Genomic DNA, 16294 nt, shown 5'->3' with positions numbered 1-16294 from the left:
TGCCTGTCCAGAGGCATTCAAACTAATTAAAAATATGAGAATTTTTAAAGAAGAATCGTGTTTTGCTCTGCTTCTGAGTCACCAGGGATGAGAGCATCCAGTGTTATGCCCACTAGTTTTAAGTTTAGCATCAGCAAAATCTGTGCTCCATCATAGATCTCCAAATGAAAATCTGTCCTCTTCCAGAATGCAGTACGCCTGTCTTTTTATTGAACTTCTTAATCTCTTGAAAAGTGTCCTCTTTTTTTTTTTTTTCCAAACTCTCTGCAGACTGTCTTTGACAGGATTACAGGAACCATGTCTAAATTATGTTTCTCTATGAAGTAGTCTTGGACTGCCACATTCTCTCTGATCCAAATTCCCATGAGCTAAAAATGTTGGATTTGGCAAGTCTGCAGTTACACATGGCCTCCAGCTGTTCTGTGATAGGTTAGGAAATAAACTGGCCTTCATCCAGCTCAAGGGATTCATATCAAAAGCTGTGTAATAAGCATTATATCTGTGCAAATGTAAACATTCACATTTTATTCCCTTTTTCTCAGCAGTCCACAGATAATTTTCATATTACTAATAAAACAGGAAAAATTGGCCTTTTCTTCCTGAAAGAGAAATTACATATTTAATTCAAGTTGTAAACTAAATGAAATCTTTAGCATATAACAAGCATATATAAAAATTAAAGCTACTCCCCATTTTAAGCAATATATGCATAGTTTTCATACAGAAACAGTGGTTCAGAAAAGACTGAGCATTCCTTAACACGAGTCTAAGCAGCTATATTTTTGTTCCAAACATTAGTAGTAGATTAATGGCATTTTTCAGTCTTTTAAAGCCACCCATACAGGAATTGTGTGCATTTTGTCATAAGAAATTAGAGTGATACACTTTACTGACAGGATGTATGAGCAACAAAAAAAAAAAAAAACAAAAAAAAAAAAAAAAAAAAAAAAAAAAACAAACACCTAAAACCAACCTTTTAAACCTTTCACGATGAAATAAAATTGTCCATGATCAGCACAGAAATGAAAATCCACTCATTATCCACTGATCCTTATCACCAAAAGGCAATATAAATAGCACCTAATAAAAGGTCAAGAACTCTGTTTCTGAAGCAGCAAAATCAGATGAGTCAGAAATCATCTGAACAGGACTCACAAGATTAAATGCAAACCAATTTGATATTTAAACAGAATGTACGGCATCGGTTCTTAGGTGAAATAATAAAGGGAAGTGATAATAGATATCGGAGACATGACTAATCAGACTAAACAGTTTAAAAAATAAGTTAGTAATTGCATTAGTGCTTTTTGCTGGTAAATCACTGTAAGAATCTAAGCCAGTCTTACCATAGTAGTTATTTTGCTAGAATCATGATTGAAATTTCTTAGCTACTCAGCAGGCACCAAGAGAATGATAAACAATGAAGGAATTGAACTTTACAAAACTTTTGACAAATAACAATATTCTGAGGCTGATATGTGCTTTGAGTGTAACTGCCTACACTTCAGTGAGATTAAATTTTTATTAAAAGACTTTTTTCTCCTTTTTTTCCCTTACTGCGAAAATTTGTATATCCTGATGTTGTGAGACAGTTCTTTTTATCAGAGGAAAAAATAACAAGGATTAAGAAAACAATGACCTAAATAATAATAATAATTTACATTTCCAATAATAAAAGATGGAATTTGAAAATTATTTGTATCACAACTGTCTCTACACACCCTAGTTGAGATTATGCTAAGGTTTATATCGGCAAATGGTGAGATACAAACCTGGTCCAAAGAGTTTACAGAATAAGTGAGAGGTATCAGGAGCTAAAGTAAGTCTGTAAGTGGTAGTTACCAAGTTTCTACTAGAGATTTTGCTGCTAACCTCATGTAGAGAGTATTACGGAGGGTTCAAATAATATGGTGCTGGCTAGAGCAGTCATAAAATGGATTCTAGGATCCTAGGATACCTAGAATGATATATTAAGATACATAGAGAAAACAAAACAAAAAAAGAGGAAATAGAGGAGGAACATCTACCAAACTGGGAGATGTACACATGCACCACGAGCCCCCTATTTGCACTCTCACACATATTTGGGTACCCTGGGCACTCCCACCACTGCCCATTGCCTGCAAATCAGGGCAACCAAGAGATCAGGACCCTGCCAAGTGCCACAGCACACACCCACAGATCAGCTCAAACGTAACCTCAGTGACTTGTTCAACATCAGAAAAGAAAGTCAGGGACCATTCTGGAGGAGAAACAAGGATTCCTAGCTCCTGGTCAAAAGACTGTACAGATCTATATTGTGAAAGTTGATTGGAAAGAAAATGATTATGCAGTTTAGGAGCATCACGGAAGTATGTGGAAGAAAAGGACTTCCTACCACAATCACTGTGTTACCAAACACCCAAGCAGACTCTGGTTGTACTTCGCAAGGATTATGCTACTCCCCCCCCTCCAGTAGATTTACCTCCTGATCAATAATAAAGAATTTGCTTTCCCCAAAAGGCCAGGCAGACTAGAAGTAAAACACCTGTGTGTGTAATCACAGATAAAGAAAGAACTTTAGCTTTCGCTGATAAGCGATTACAAGATTAGCCCTGGGAGTAAAAATTCTGTAAGATTTACAACTGGAAAGAACTTTTATAGGCCTTGTGGACCATCTGGTAGAATTTAACAGAAAATTATGCTTGCATCATAGAATTCTTTGCTGGCACTTTCCTTTACTTCTAGGGCTCTTTCTGTCAAGGACCTCTCCATACATTTTGCTGACACTAAGATTCCCTGAGTGAAAGAATTAGTTCTGCACTCATTATAATGGACAGCTTCTCTCTACTCTTTCATTCTATCATTGTAAATGAAATAGTAACACTTAAAAAGGACATTTTGGGCCATTTACTTGCAGAACATTATGCAATTCTGTTCCTTCCTTAACCTATAAGGCAATAAACACTGCACATCAAATATGCCCTATAGCTCCTCTGCTGTTCTCTTTACCAGACTCTTTAAAAAAAATCCAAAGTCATGGTTCTGCCATTACTTGTGTCTGTAGGAGAGCAGACTACTGTAATACAGCTTGTATTTGGTAGTACTTGAAAGTCTGCTTTTTCCTCTTGTTCAAACTGAAGTCTTTCCTTCTCCCTGCTTGTGACCAGCTTCTCATAGGAGACCTAGTTTGGAACAGCAGTGCCATAAAAAAGACATCATGATAGATTCTCCATGATGTAAATTAGAGTGCTCCAGTTCAATCACACCCCCATCAAGGTCTTCAAATGAAACCTCCCACTGAGATAGAAGCTATTGGATTTCCATCTGTGTGTCTCTTGCTGTCAATGGCTATTGTTTAAGTAAACATTGGTTTGTATTACTTTCTTTTTTTCTTTTTCAATACATGTTGATGCCTGGTTAAAAGGAAAGAAAATTGCAGTATTAAAAGACTAGTATTTTCAGCATCTTGTGATGTAAATTGCTAATTTAAAACCCAAAATATTGTTAAAGTGTCTTTATTTAATAGCAGACGATTGCAATCTGTAATTTGCAAGCTGTAGTTGCAGATGGCAATGTTTTTCTCTCTTTTCAGCAGTATAGTAAAGTATTTACTGCAGTGATCTGCAGACAATGACATACCAACTGCGAAAGAAATGCTATGGGGTAACACAAACTGTCCGAATTCCCATGAGGTCCACAACGGAAGGACCTGCAACTAAAGCATGAAATGTAAATGCCAATTAAAATGTTCAAGTCTCTTACATAGTCTCAAATAACAACTCTTTGCAATAGACATTTTTAGTACTTTCAATTGCCAAGTATTTTTCTAATACAAAACAACAACTCTTGTTCTCTTTCCTGATTTTTAATCTCTTTAGATCAAACACACTCATTTTCCAATTCAGACCTAGAGGCCCAAGTCTGGATTTGAAACTGACAGCCACCATCTGGACCACACCAGCAGAAAGGGTCATATGTGATCTGGCGCATGTATAGCATACCATTCCACTTTTTGGACATAAGGACATGCCAAAACACCAAGAATGTATTAAACAAAGGCTTTGTCTTTTATTTCATTTTGTTAAACAACTCATTAATGTTTATTTTTTGAGAGAAAAATTATTTAACATCATCTATTTAACAACATTGTATGAAACATTTAAATACTGCATTCTGTAGTGCCATCTAGGGGATTTAAAACCTGGAATATAATGCTCATCTGATTTAAAAAAAAAACAACAAACCATAAACACTAAGAAATCAGCTATGACTGCCAGAGCAATTTCTTATGTATATCTAGTGGTTTGGATTACTTTTTCCTGTCACAATAGGAATATTTGAACAAGGTCCATGTATAATGTCACATCTGTAGAATCCATAAATAGGAGACGTATTATTCTATACTTCTCCTTTATAGCCAAATAATTCACAAAAGCAATCTTAAAAAAATATCCCAAATAAAATCAATGTCATGTTTGAAATAGGATTTAGAAAAAAATTTCTAGCCTTAGTTCAGTTACCAGGAAATACATGAGGGTTTTTTTGCACAACATATATTTATAAAAAAAATCAGCCATGTTATTGTATAAAATTATAGGAAACTGAAATAAAACAAGAGAGCTACTGGTACTTTCTTCAATACTCAACTTCATTCAGATTATTTTTCATCTAAAATTTCCTGAACCAGATGCCATTACATAGTAATTTCCAATGCATCACTGAATAAATTGTTAGGAATTACTAATTTTGTATCATATTGATAGCTAGGATGATCTATAAGCTCTTTGAACACATTTACATTCTTTTTCCTTACAGAAACCAACCATAACAAGTTCACACACTAAATAAGCAATCATTCAGAAGGGAAATGCGGAGAAAAAAATCAGACTATGTAAACCAGAGAACTACAAGCCTACCTTAACTCAGACCACAGAATTGGTCCATTAGTTCATTGCCAACACATAAAAAGAGATCTTTCTGGATCATCACCAGTCATCAGCTGCCGAAATCTCATTGAAAACGGTGAATAATTGACACAAGTAGAGAACCTACATACTCACTCACATGATCTTGCATTTTTTCATAGTCCCCATAGATCTGTTTCCAACCATCGGGATGCAAGACAGGACCATTACCTTACTTTTGAATTTCCAGACCTCGCATTTTGACATTCTATCTGGAAAATATGTACATTAAACATTTACAATTATTTGCTGAAGACTACTTGTTCATAAGGGTAAGATTTGAAAAGCACCTACTAAGCATTCTAAAAACACACATAACGTCTTTTGATGTGCCTTTCATTTTGAGCTATTTTAGGCAGTATTCAGCCTTTGATCCTGAAAGAAGCTTCCATTTTCAGCTGATTGCTCCCAGCTCCTCCATCCTCTCACTGCAGTGTCACCCAGACACATTATCCTTTACATCCTCCAGTCACCCACCCTACACTCTTTCTCACTTCCCCAGTCCATGTTCCTGTGTCTTCTTCCCTACATTTTTTACCACATTGCACCAACCCAGTGCTACACTCTGTGCCTGCCTAGGCCTCTACCTTATGCTCCCACTTAGAAGGACAAAACACAACATTGCTTTGGGCACTTGAGAGTGCATAAGGGAACAAACTGATACTACACATCTTCTGATCAATGGTAATTGTAGTTTAATGGGCTCTTGCCCAATGCAGATCAACAGGTATGTCATAACTTAATGAAAGGAAAGGCAGAGGCTTTGGATATGTATTCTTATGTGTGGTGGGGAAAAAAAAAGTTTTCCCCCTGAAGTTATAAGATGGTAACCTCCCAGGGGGTAGTGACCTTTGGGGTCGAGCCAATGAGCGCTCCTGCAAAATATAAACATATCACGCAGATCGGAAAAGAAGGTAGTTGTAGTCGTGGTTGGAGGAAAGTGGCCATGTTGTAAAGCCACGAGGAGAAGGGGCAGGAGCCCCTCTGGGAGGCCACAGCCCCCCAGCCCCCCAGCGGGGGTCATAGAAACTCGGAAACAGTGTTAAACTGGACTGAGGTCTGTGACAGAGAAGCTGGGAGTTTTTCTCCACTGGGAGTGGGCAGTAGGAGCAGCAGCGGCAGAGCAGCAGTGAACGGAGAAACTATGGCAGAAGGCCAAGTAGATAAGAACAAGCAGCAAAGACAGGCATGCAGCAAGAGAGAACTCCTGCAAGGAGAGAGAGAAAGAGAAAGAGAGCCGGCACAGAGCAGAACTAATCTCTATGAACAGAGTTGTGGGGTAAGAACTGAAAACCAAAACTCCCAAACTCCTTTTGAGATCCCTCCTAAGTGGAGGGGGTGGACTCCTACTGCTTGGAAGTCCTAAAATGCAGCATGTACTGCAGAGAGAGGAGTTGAGAAGCTCAGGCATCCTGGAGCTGGACCGGGATGGACAGAATGGAATGTGGAGGAGGGCTTTGCACCCCCCCCAATTGCTGCTAAGCTAGCAGAGCTGAGACAGAGCACGGGAGCTCTGCAAGGGAGCTTGAATCCCCTGAGGATAGGGACCGTCATGAAGGCTTCTGCACTTCGTTGATATGACATGGTAAAGTGACCTTTGTCCTGGTGAACACAGTCCACGAAAGAGAAAGACCCTCGCTTGGAGTCGAAGGGCCGAGATGGGCTTGGAGACCCCCTTCATGTGTACTGACAGAGATCCAGCTACAGCAGCTGCATGGAAGGAGAGAGACTGCTGCCCTAGAGAGACTGCTGCTCTGAGAGTAGAAAGGATCTCTTGCTTCTTCCCTCCTGGACTTTTATTTGGAGGGAGAAGATATTTGATCCATTATAAACACTGCTTTATCATAGAAAAGATAGTTAAGATTATGTGTGTAATGTATTATAATATTTATTTGTATAGTGCATTGTAATATAATCCCTGCCCCCCATTTTGAGTCTTGTGTGGTGTCTGGAAAATCCATCTCACACTGGGTTGAGGTGTGGGAGGGGGGTTTGGACTCGAGAATTGGATTTTGGTGGTCTCAAACCATTACACTATGGGAAATCATTCCACTGTCTGTAATTAGCCCACAATGCCTTAAAAGGGATTTATAAGGGATGATGCAGTATCTGAAAGTATGATTCTGTCAAGTGATAGTAGATTCACTCCCACCTCCTGCAGCAGCTCCAGCCAAGGACCCTCTTGCCCGCCTTCTGGAGTCCAGCTCAGTGCCTGGGCACCTGTGGTCTCTGCCCAGCCCGAGGAACATGGTTGCTGCTTTCCCAATTGCAGGTTCAACCAGTACCAAAGCTGCACCACATGTGTCCCAGAGACACACATGCACGTGCACACACACACACACAGACACATGGACACAGAGCACACTGACACAGCCGGTCACACAGGCTACCATAGACAAGGTGCTGCCTTCAGCAGCACCTACATACAGAATTCACAAAACACAAGCCAGACAGCCAAGTCCCCTCCTCCTCTCCAGCTGGCAGAGACAGGAGGTCAACAGTGCAGGCACACACAGGACAATCTCTAGATTCATGAGCACACACATATTCACAGTTCCCTTGAGTACCAGCAGAGTCCCTCTGTCCATCCAGCACCCAGGTCCCTTACTCGCCAGCTCCTCTAGCTTGATGCTCACTAGGAAACACTCACACTCATACACTCATCCCTCACACACTTCACATTTGCAAGTCTCTATGGATGTACCAGCATAGACCACCTAATAGCCCCCCCCCCCCCCCCCCCCCCCGCCCCCAGCTGGGAGCACATAGAGTTCTTGTCCTAGTGGCTCAAAGTTGAAGATCCCCACTCACTACAGCAGGTGGCACAGAAGCCCCACTGGCTCCAGTAGATGACACCACAGACACCCTCACCCCTGGCCTGATTCCAGTAGCTAACACAAAACCTATTGACACACATACAGATCTCACAAGTGACTTGCACTTAGTCCTTGCAACACACAGTCACAGGGGACAGTTAAGAAAGATTTAATAAGACATAAGAAGATAGGACATACTGCAGAGATCAGGTGCAGGGCTTGGTCAGGCAATGTATCGACCATCCCCATTTTACAGGTGACCATTCTCCTTCCCCTCCAGGTTCTCCCTGGATTTGTACTGATCTGTCTACCCTTGGTCACCTCCTGATCCAGGGTCCCCCTGGTTTACAATTTTATCAGTTGCAAAGTCCAGGTTAATCTTCCTGGAACTGGCATCTGTGGTTCTTTGATAGCTCATAATTATTGTGAGTCATAAGGTCTGTGTCTTCTCACTGTCTCCATGTTTGCTTTATCAGGTCTGTCTCTTGGTACCTCTTAGTTTCTGACTTTCCCCTTTTTCCCTTGGATTCCCAGTTGACAAGTTGCCCCAAGGTCTCCAGATTACCTCACTGGAATAAACATTCTGACTCTCACATAGGTCCCCTTCAGAGTGATTGATCCGCTTTAGTTCCCATCACTGCCTCCCTTATCATTTGTCCACCAGGTTTGTATCCTTCTATGTTCTTGTTTATGGCTTCCTCCTTTTCCAATTATCCCTTGCCCCCTGACGTTGAAAAGGTCCTTGACCAGTTACCCTAAAAGCAGCAGGCACTCTCCTGTCACACAGCCTTGCACACACTTTTCCACCCTGTGAAAAGGCACACCAGAGGCTCTGCCTTCCCCATGCTGGCTGATGTTGCTGACCTACCTGCCTATTTCTCCTCACTTTTTTTGTGGAACTGTTTTCATAGCTTATTGTTTCCTTTACACCAGCAGTGATCATAGATAGAATAGTGCTAATGGAAGAAAGATAATCTTTTTTTTATTTTTCAATGAACATAGAACTACGCAGAATATTAGCCCAAAACTAGAAAAACAGTCAATATGTTTGAGATTTTCCAGGGAGCAGGACCTGAACTAGCTTGAAAACTTTGAGTGAAATAAAGTTTGAAGCAGTGTTGATATAGAAAAGGATAAAAAATATGAGCTTTACAACAGCAATTATTTTTGAGGATAACAATCTGTTCACATAAAACACCATCTATATTTAAAATAAGAAGTCACCGGAGATCAGGGGAATTACAAAGCAATGAGACTCATTGTGGTTTCAGAGAAAGTAATTAAGAGCCTAATTAAGGACAAAACCATATAAAAACAAAAGTAAAGCTTGATGAGGAAAAAAACAGCAAAGTTTCCACAAGAGGAAAGCATACCCTGATGTATTTCTTAGAGGTAACGAACACTCGAACAAGATTTTGTGGGCCAAACTCAGGAACTCGAAAAAAGCAACTAATCCATGGAAAGGGCAAATTTTACTTCACAGTAGTATAAGTTAATGTACCCAAGCAGTAAACTGATAGCCTGGAAAATTAGATCTTACTTCACCATACTCAGATTGTGCACCCAGTATCTGATAACCACAATGAAGTGGGCGCTCAAGGTGATTCTAATTGACTTGCTATACTTTGCATGACAAAACTGAGAGTTAAGGTATCTATAACAGTATAGTACTGCTATAACATCCCTATATGGACAGCCATGAACTATACATTATGGTTTTATCATCACAATATGGAAAATATAGGGGTAGAGGGGAGTTATGTATCTGCTCTACTGTCACAATAAATAAACATCGGTTTGGAAATAGCACCTGAGTCTCCAGATTACCAATAACAACTGTATTTTTACTTTTCTTTCCAGCTCTATACCAATAATAAAATATGAGGAGTGGGGCTGGAAACTCACTGGAGCTTCCAGTATGTTGCTATAGAAGACTGTAAGAGACCTCTTGGGGTCAATCTAGATTGACTGAACAGGGAATGCTTTTGAAAGATGCCAGGGAATAAAAGCAGAGAATGATTTTGATGGACAATCAAGGGACCAGAATTGTGCAGGCAATTTAGACACATCCACCGAATTCTCTACTGACTATGGGAGGATCAAGGCAAAAGCTATGCCCAAGAATACATTACAGTTCAATAACATTCATGTAGAACATCAATTTTGAGTTTGTTCATTTGTTTTTTTCAATTAACATTTTTCAACCAGAACTTTCTGTCAATATGATTTCTAACAGGCTTAAGTTGTATTGCTTCAGGGGCAATCAAAATGCCAGAAACTCACAAACACAGAGCATCCCTGACGAAGGGGAAATCTCCTGGAGGCTCAGCAAGGTTAGACTACTGCACCTGCCTCTAGGAATAATGGTACAAAGAAAATGCAGACAGAAGTCAAAGTAGTGTTCTCTTCTATCTTTCTGGTCAAGAGGATAGACCCAGAGAGAAACAGACATCCGTGGCACAAGAACAGCTGGATGCATACCTGAATCACCAGTAATGCTTTGTTTTCTTTCTTCATAGTACACTAGGAGACAGACATGGTGACTTAACAAGGAGAGCTTTGAACTAGGGGGTCTAGATCCAGAGGTAAGTTAGAAAACAGTGTATATAAAAGTCTGCATAGGAAAGGGCTGCAAAGGCACAATCCTGCTTCATGTGCTTCCATACTTGGACAAGAAACAAAACAGAAACCTAAAGTTATCTTGGTAGAGGTAAACAATAACAGAAGATGCAGCCAACAATAACAGAAGTTGCAGCTTGGAAGGTTCAGGCTGGACTTCTAAAGCACTCCTCACTGGGAGAGTAGTGCAGCACTCAGTAGTCAGCAGACTCACCGAGCTGCATATTAACTAGAGGACTTCCAGGCATTCTTTCCAAACAATTCTTCTAGGATTCTGTGACATATTTAATGTGCTCCATCTGTTAATTTGAATGCAGTCTATGGGATAGGACTAGTGCTCTTCTGAAGATAAACACCTCAAAACTAAATAATGTGAACGTCAGCTTCTCAGCATCATCTTGGTCTACAAATCTGCTCCTACTGTGTTGCACTACTTACTAAAATAGACATAGCCAAAGAAGACAGTTTTAATACCTGTAGGAACTTAAAGGCTACTGATACATACCCAGTACGATTTTCAAGAATTTCAATATCCACCTCTATTTCTTCTAACACAAAGCTGAATCCTTTTGAAAAATCCCCTTTGGCATCTATCTGAATCTTCAGGCACCTTTTAAAATTTAGCCCTAAATTCTCTAAGCTCCTTTGGAAAATCCCAGCCTTTATCCCTTTAGGAATGAAAAGAATGAACTGCACAATTCGAAGTTAAGAAAAAGTAATAACTCATGCACATAGTATCAGCAAATTAACTACAAATATGTGCTTAACATTCTTCAAGAGAAAAGCCCTGCAAAAGATAGGACACATCAGAAAGCTTATAAAGCAAGATAACCATTATTTTCAATATAATTCTTCTAACCTGATTCTGAAGTCCTCATTTTAAATTATTTAATGGTTTTGATCAGGCCACAGTGTTTTTTTCATCATTCGTTTCGCTGACTAACATAAGAAACATAATTATCTGTCAATTTTATAAAGTTTGCAGTTCATCACATTTTTAATATTATAGAATTAATCATGCAGGAAACTCAAGTGCAGAGACTAGAATGGATCAAATTAAATGAATGATAAAAGTAGGGAAAAAACTTCCAAACTTGTTTTTAAACAAAATGGCAAGCTAGCAAGACTTCTTGTTCTCATGGATTAATCCCAGCCTGCAACTAAGTACCATGCAGCCAGGCACTCACTCTCCTTCATTGGGATAGGAGAGGGAATCAGAAGAGTAAAAGTGAGAAAACTCATGGGTTGAGATAAAGACAGTAAAGCAAAAGCTCCTCACCCAAACCAAGCAAAACAAGGAATTCATTCCCCACTTCTCAGGGGCAGGCAGGTATTCAGCCATCTGCAGGAAAGCAGGGCTCCATCACATTTAATGGTGCCTTGGGAAGTCAAAGCCAGCACACTGAAAGTGCTGCCTTCTTCTTCTTCCCCCAGCTTTATATGCTGAGCATTACCCCACAGGGTGTGGAATTTCCCTTGGATCAGTTGGAGGCTGCTGTTCCAGCTGTGTCCCCTCCCAACTCCTTGGGCATCCCCACCCTCCTTGCTGGTTGAGTGGAGTTAGTAACAGAAAAGGCCTTGACTCTGCGTCAGCACTGGTTAGCAATGGCTTAAACGCCCCTGTGTTATGAACACTGTTTCCAGTAGAAATCCAAAATATAGCCCCCATATTCCCAACCATTCAATTGCACTAGGTAAGCAGCTCTTCTATGAGGTACTTGTCAAAAAGAACTGGCAAAACTGAGGCAACAAGAATTTTCATGGTAAGGATTGAAATAGAAAATAAGTTTCCTGCTGCCTACTGCTGTGCTTTTATTTCAAATAATTCCTTTGCTAGCTCATTTAAGAAAAGTTAATCACTCCTTTTTTTTTTTTTTGAGCAGTACCCAAAGTCTGGCAATATTCTTCGGGGAGAAAACACATTGATTTTACATGACTTTGGATCATCTGGTCTCAGACTTTTCTAGGTCAAGAAGGACCATGACAGACTTGTGTAGCACACTGCACTACCTCATAGACTAACAGCAGAAGCAAAGCGCTGACACTGTAAGGAGCAAGAAGCATTTTTAATTATGCTGTTAGGGTACTAAAAACAAGTTCCCTGTTCAACCTATGCTATAGATAACCTTCCTCATGCAATATTCACAGCAGACTTCTATCACGTTATTAGCAATTTCTTAGCATCAGAAATAATGCTGGTGACACTTGTCACCTAATCCTTTCATTACAAGTTAGAGTAGGATCAGCAATAGGAAGAAGTTGTATTTCTCTGAAGTTATCTCCATAGAAATGGCTGATTTAATCCTAACCTTCAGTTTATCAGTTCATAACTTTGACCTTTGCAAAAAGGAACTACTTATAGAGAATGATACATGATAGTCTCTATTAATATTTTCATCCTTTGACACATTGCATATCCCCACTGGAATAAAATAATTAGAAACACAAGTGCAAATTTGCTGCAGCAGCCAAAACATTCTGAATGCTCAGAGTCCTGTATTAAGCAGCTAGCTTGGGACTTCTGTGCCTTGGCTTTTCTCCCCATGGTGCAAGTTAACCACCTGGATAGGTGAAGCAGTGATTATTACAGCAGGTCAAGAGAGTACAGAAACCATCAGTGAATTAAAGATTTGGAAGCATGGAAAGTGATATGTAGAACACCTATTTGCTGAGTTCAGCAGCACTTAAATTAAACATTGCTTATGTGACTTTTCCTTCACAGGAAGCATAGTATTTCAATTTGTCTCTCATTGCCTGGCAGTCCTATACATGTTTAACTCTTTACACCAGCCTGTGTGCCAGTTCTCTGCAGCATCCCATCTGTGTCTGTTCTTCAAAACACCCACAGATTCTCTGTTTCATGCTGCATCATCATAATACCCAGAACTGGCATCATCCAACTGGTATGATATTGAGGACAACAGCCCTCAAACATGGGACCCCACACATCATGGTCACTGCTGAACTGAATGAGATGCAGAAAGAATGACCTTGTGGTTGGGACCAGCTGCTGGTCAGATATAATGAACCTTGCTAGATCTTTGATATGCAACTGAATACCAGTGCCAAGTGACTGGTTCCTTCAGAGGTGTTTAGCCTCTCTTTCAGCACTCTCTGTGTTGGATCCATGGCAGTTGTCATCTCTCACAGTTGCTCATTACCTGCATTTTGACAGGTTCTGCTCACCTAGGAGTCATTACACAGGGAAGAGGAAGCAATAAACAAAATTGGCCAAATCAGTCAGGCCAATACAGAGGATAATAACACATTCCAGGGAAGACCAACCAGCTGAAGGGAGGAAACAAAAAAAGATTCTCCCTTGTTCTCTTTTTAAGCTCTTTTCCCTTCCATCTTTCTCCTACAATTGCAATACTTTTTTTTGCTGTTGAATTTTGAACTCAGAAGTAGTAACTGCATTCTTGAAGTGATTTTTCTTTCACTGTCGGTTGCTGTCTTTTTTCTTCTTTCTCATTTTTTGCCAAGTGTTTTTTTCCCACTCATTCATTCACTCCCTCCTAATTTGTGCGATTTGTTTGGTTCTTCAATATCTCTCCTCAATATTGTATCCTCTTTTCACCTTCAAAGAATAACAATATCTATCTTACATCATTTGTTCTAAAATCTTAGACACTAAAGCGAGGGACATCTGTATAAAACCATAATTGTGTGGATATGTGTGTGATCGGGCAGATCCTTCTATTTAATTTCCATCTCAGTCAAAGAAGATGCTGTGACTTCATTTCATGCTTTGTCTAAAAAAAGGAAGATTGTCTTACTATAAAAAAAGCAATGGCAAAGCAAAGAGAAAACAACACACACACAGAAAAAAAATCTACTGAACATGCTGATGCTGTTCCTGATACTTGAATTTAAAACATACTGTTAGTGCCCCAAAATAATAAGCTAAGTGATCATATTACTACAGTCATTTTTCTCAGTCAGGTACGTTAATCAATCTGTTACCCTGACCCTAGTTAGAGATTACGTAACTAATGCTGTTTATGATGGGTTAAGATCAGGAAGGGTTTTGTATCACTAAGAAGCTATGACATTGGTCCCTTAGGAAGGCAAAAAAAGAAGAAATTGTAAAAGCATAATGTATATTCTATGCCAAGAGTTAGTGAGCCATTAATTGTATTTGTGACAAATTTAATAAAAGAAACTATAACTAACAGCTATCGATGCTGAACAATTCACCAGCAAGTACCATCAAGATGCCAAGCAGCTCACAAATGAAATACTATCCTCAAAAGCAGTACACTGGATGACCTACACATATTTCATGAAACAGATAAAAGGTGCTGTGAGCTGGACAAAATATCTGCACTGGTGCCAACAGTTCTTCAAGATATTCAATTAATCTGTTTAGGATCAGTCACATGTTATTTTTAGGAATGTTACAATTATTTTTTAGATACTGCTTAATTAGAAATATTTAATTGATACTGTATTGTCTTCAGAGTGCTACTGGTAGACACATTTATAATGTAGCTAAAATGGAGCAAAAAATTAAAGACTAGATCCAGAAGGGCTGAGGTCATAGCTGGACACTAAAATTAAACTTGAATCCCCTTTTCCCTACCACCAGGTTCTCATTCCCATATTGTCTTTTCTTCTTCACTGGACTATGTATCTGTATAGTTATATTTGAAGCAGAAAGGGAAGCTTTAAATACACAAATTTTGGGCTGCTTGCTAGGTGGATCTGTTCCCTATTTGAGTTCACTAAGCAGCTGCAAAAACAGAAGTATTAACACAACCATGAGAGAGCAGTGTAGGGATTCCCTAATGGTCATGGAACTGTCTTAAAAGAGAGGCAACAGAGATTTGTATCCCAACCCTAGAGATGAAATACTACTATTAGGTTGTAACATGGATGTAAATTCCTCCAACTGTGTTTTTGAACTAGATATATCTTTTCTTGAGTCTTGTAGGACATTGATTTAATTGATGAGCCTTGTCAGAATTTAGGTGGAAAATGAGTGCTAAGTCCTTCAGCACATATCATAAACTAGAATATAGACTGCTCTTTCTACAGTGCAGCAAGTGAAGGCACAGAGCAGGAAGGGAATGTAAAGGATAAATTGAAACATGGAGAAAGTGAGAGAGAGAAAAGGGCAGAAAGGAAAATGGTACCTATCACCTGAATGATGGTTTACGTTTTTAGACGCTGATTTCCTTCAGAAATCTCTCTCTCTTCTTTGTTATTCTGCTTCTACTGCCTACTCTCTAATAAGCCTGTAGTTGTCTCTCACTTCATGCCCTCCACTACAAAACAATGAAATCACTACAGGCATTACTATGTCCAAGACCGGCATGGTCTCACTTTCAGAAAAATATTTAGAAAAATAGAGAAGTTTGCTTCAGAAACTTGTTCCAGGAGTTTAACATTCACATTTCACCTACAGTGAAATTATTATCTGATATGGAACATGCTCTGTAGTCCTAAAAGGAAATTTATATATTCTTTATTATTGAGATAGAAGGAAATAGCACCATGCCTAGCACTTAGAGGACAATATAGCACTTATAGGACAATATATTAATATTCCTCCCCAACCAAAATCTAGCAAAGAGAGTCTAACAGTCAAAGCCAGCAAACGTGGACTTTTGGGCAAATACTCTTACCGTGTGATATGGTTTGGAGCTGGCTCCCTGCCAAATCTCCAAACCTTACCACAAGAAGTCCCCCCCCACCCCAAATCAAGGGAAAAGAGGGGAAAAAAACCAAAAGAACCGAAAACGAGAGAGAGACAAAGCAATATATATAAATATATTTACACTTATATTACAGTTATGTACAGTTGAAATATATAAATATAATTTCACAGGGAAAAGGGAAAGGGAAAGGGAAGAACAAAAACCAAAATTATATATATATATATATATATATATATATATATATATATATATA

General features: G+C 39.3%; 1 long non-coding RNA gene across 1 annotated transcript in view; it reads right to left on the bottom strand.

The window, feature by feature from the left end:
* Positions 1-2346: 2346 nt before the first annotated feature.
* Positions 2347-16294, bottom strand: part of LOC113969218 — a 17498-nt gene continuing 3550 nt past the window's right edge. The window contains exons 3-4 of the long non-coding RNA XR_003534788.1: positions 5047-5158; positions 2347-3395 (exon numbers count right to left, since the gene is read on the bottom strand). This is a non-coding gene — a long non-coding RNA (uncharacterized LOC113969218). The remainder of the gene's footprint in view (positions 3396-5046; positions 5159-16294) is intronic.

This window comes from Neopelma chrysocephalum, unplaced genomic scaffold, assembly GCF_003984885.1.
Source record: "Neopelma chrysocephalum unplaced genomic scaffold, ASM398488v2 Primary Assembly neopelma1_71, whole genome shotgun sequence".
Classification (NCBI taxonomy): domain Eukaryota; kingdom Metazoa; phylum Chordata; class Aves; order Passeriformes; family Pipridae; genus Neopelma; species Neopelma chrysocephalum.
The sequence above is the reverse complement of the archived record's forward strand: the minus strand, read 5'-3'. Positions and strand labels throughout refer to the sequence as shown.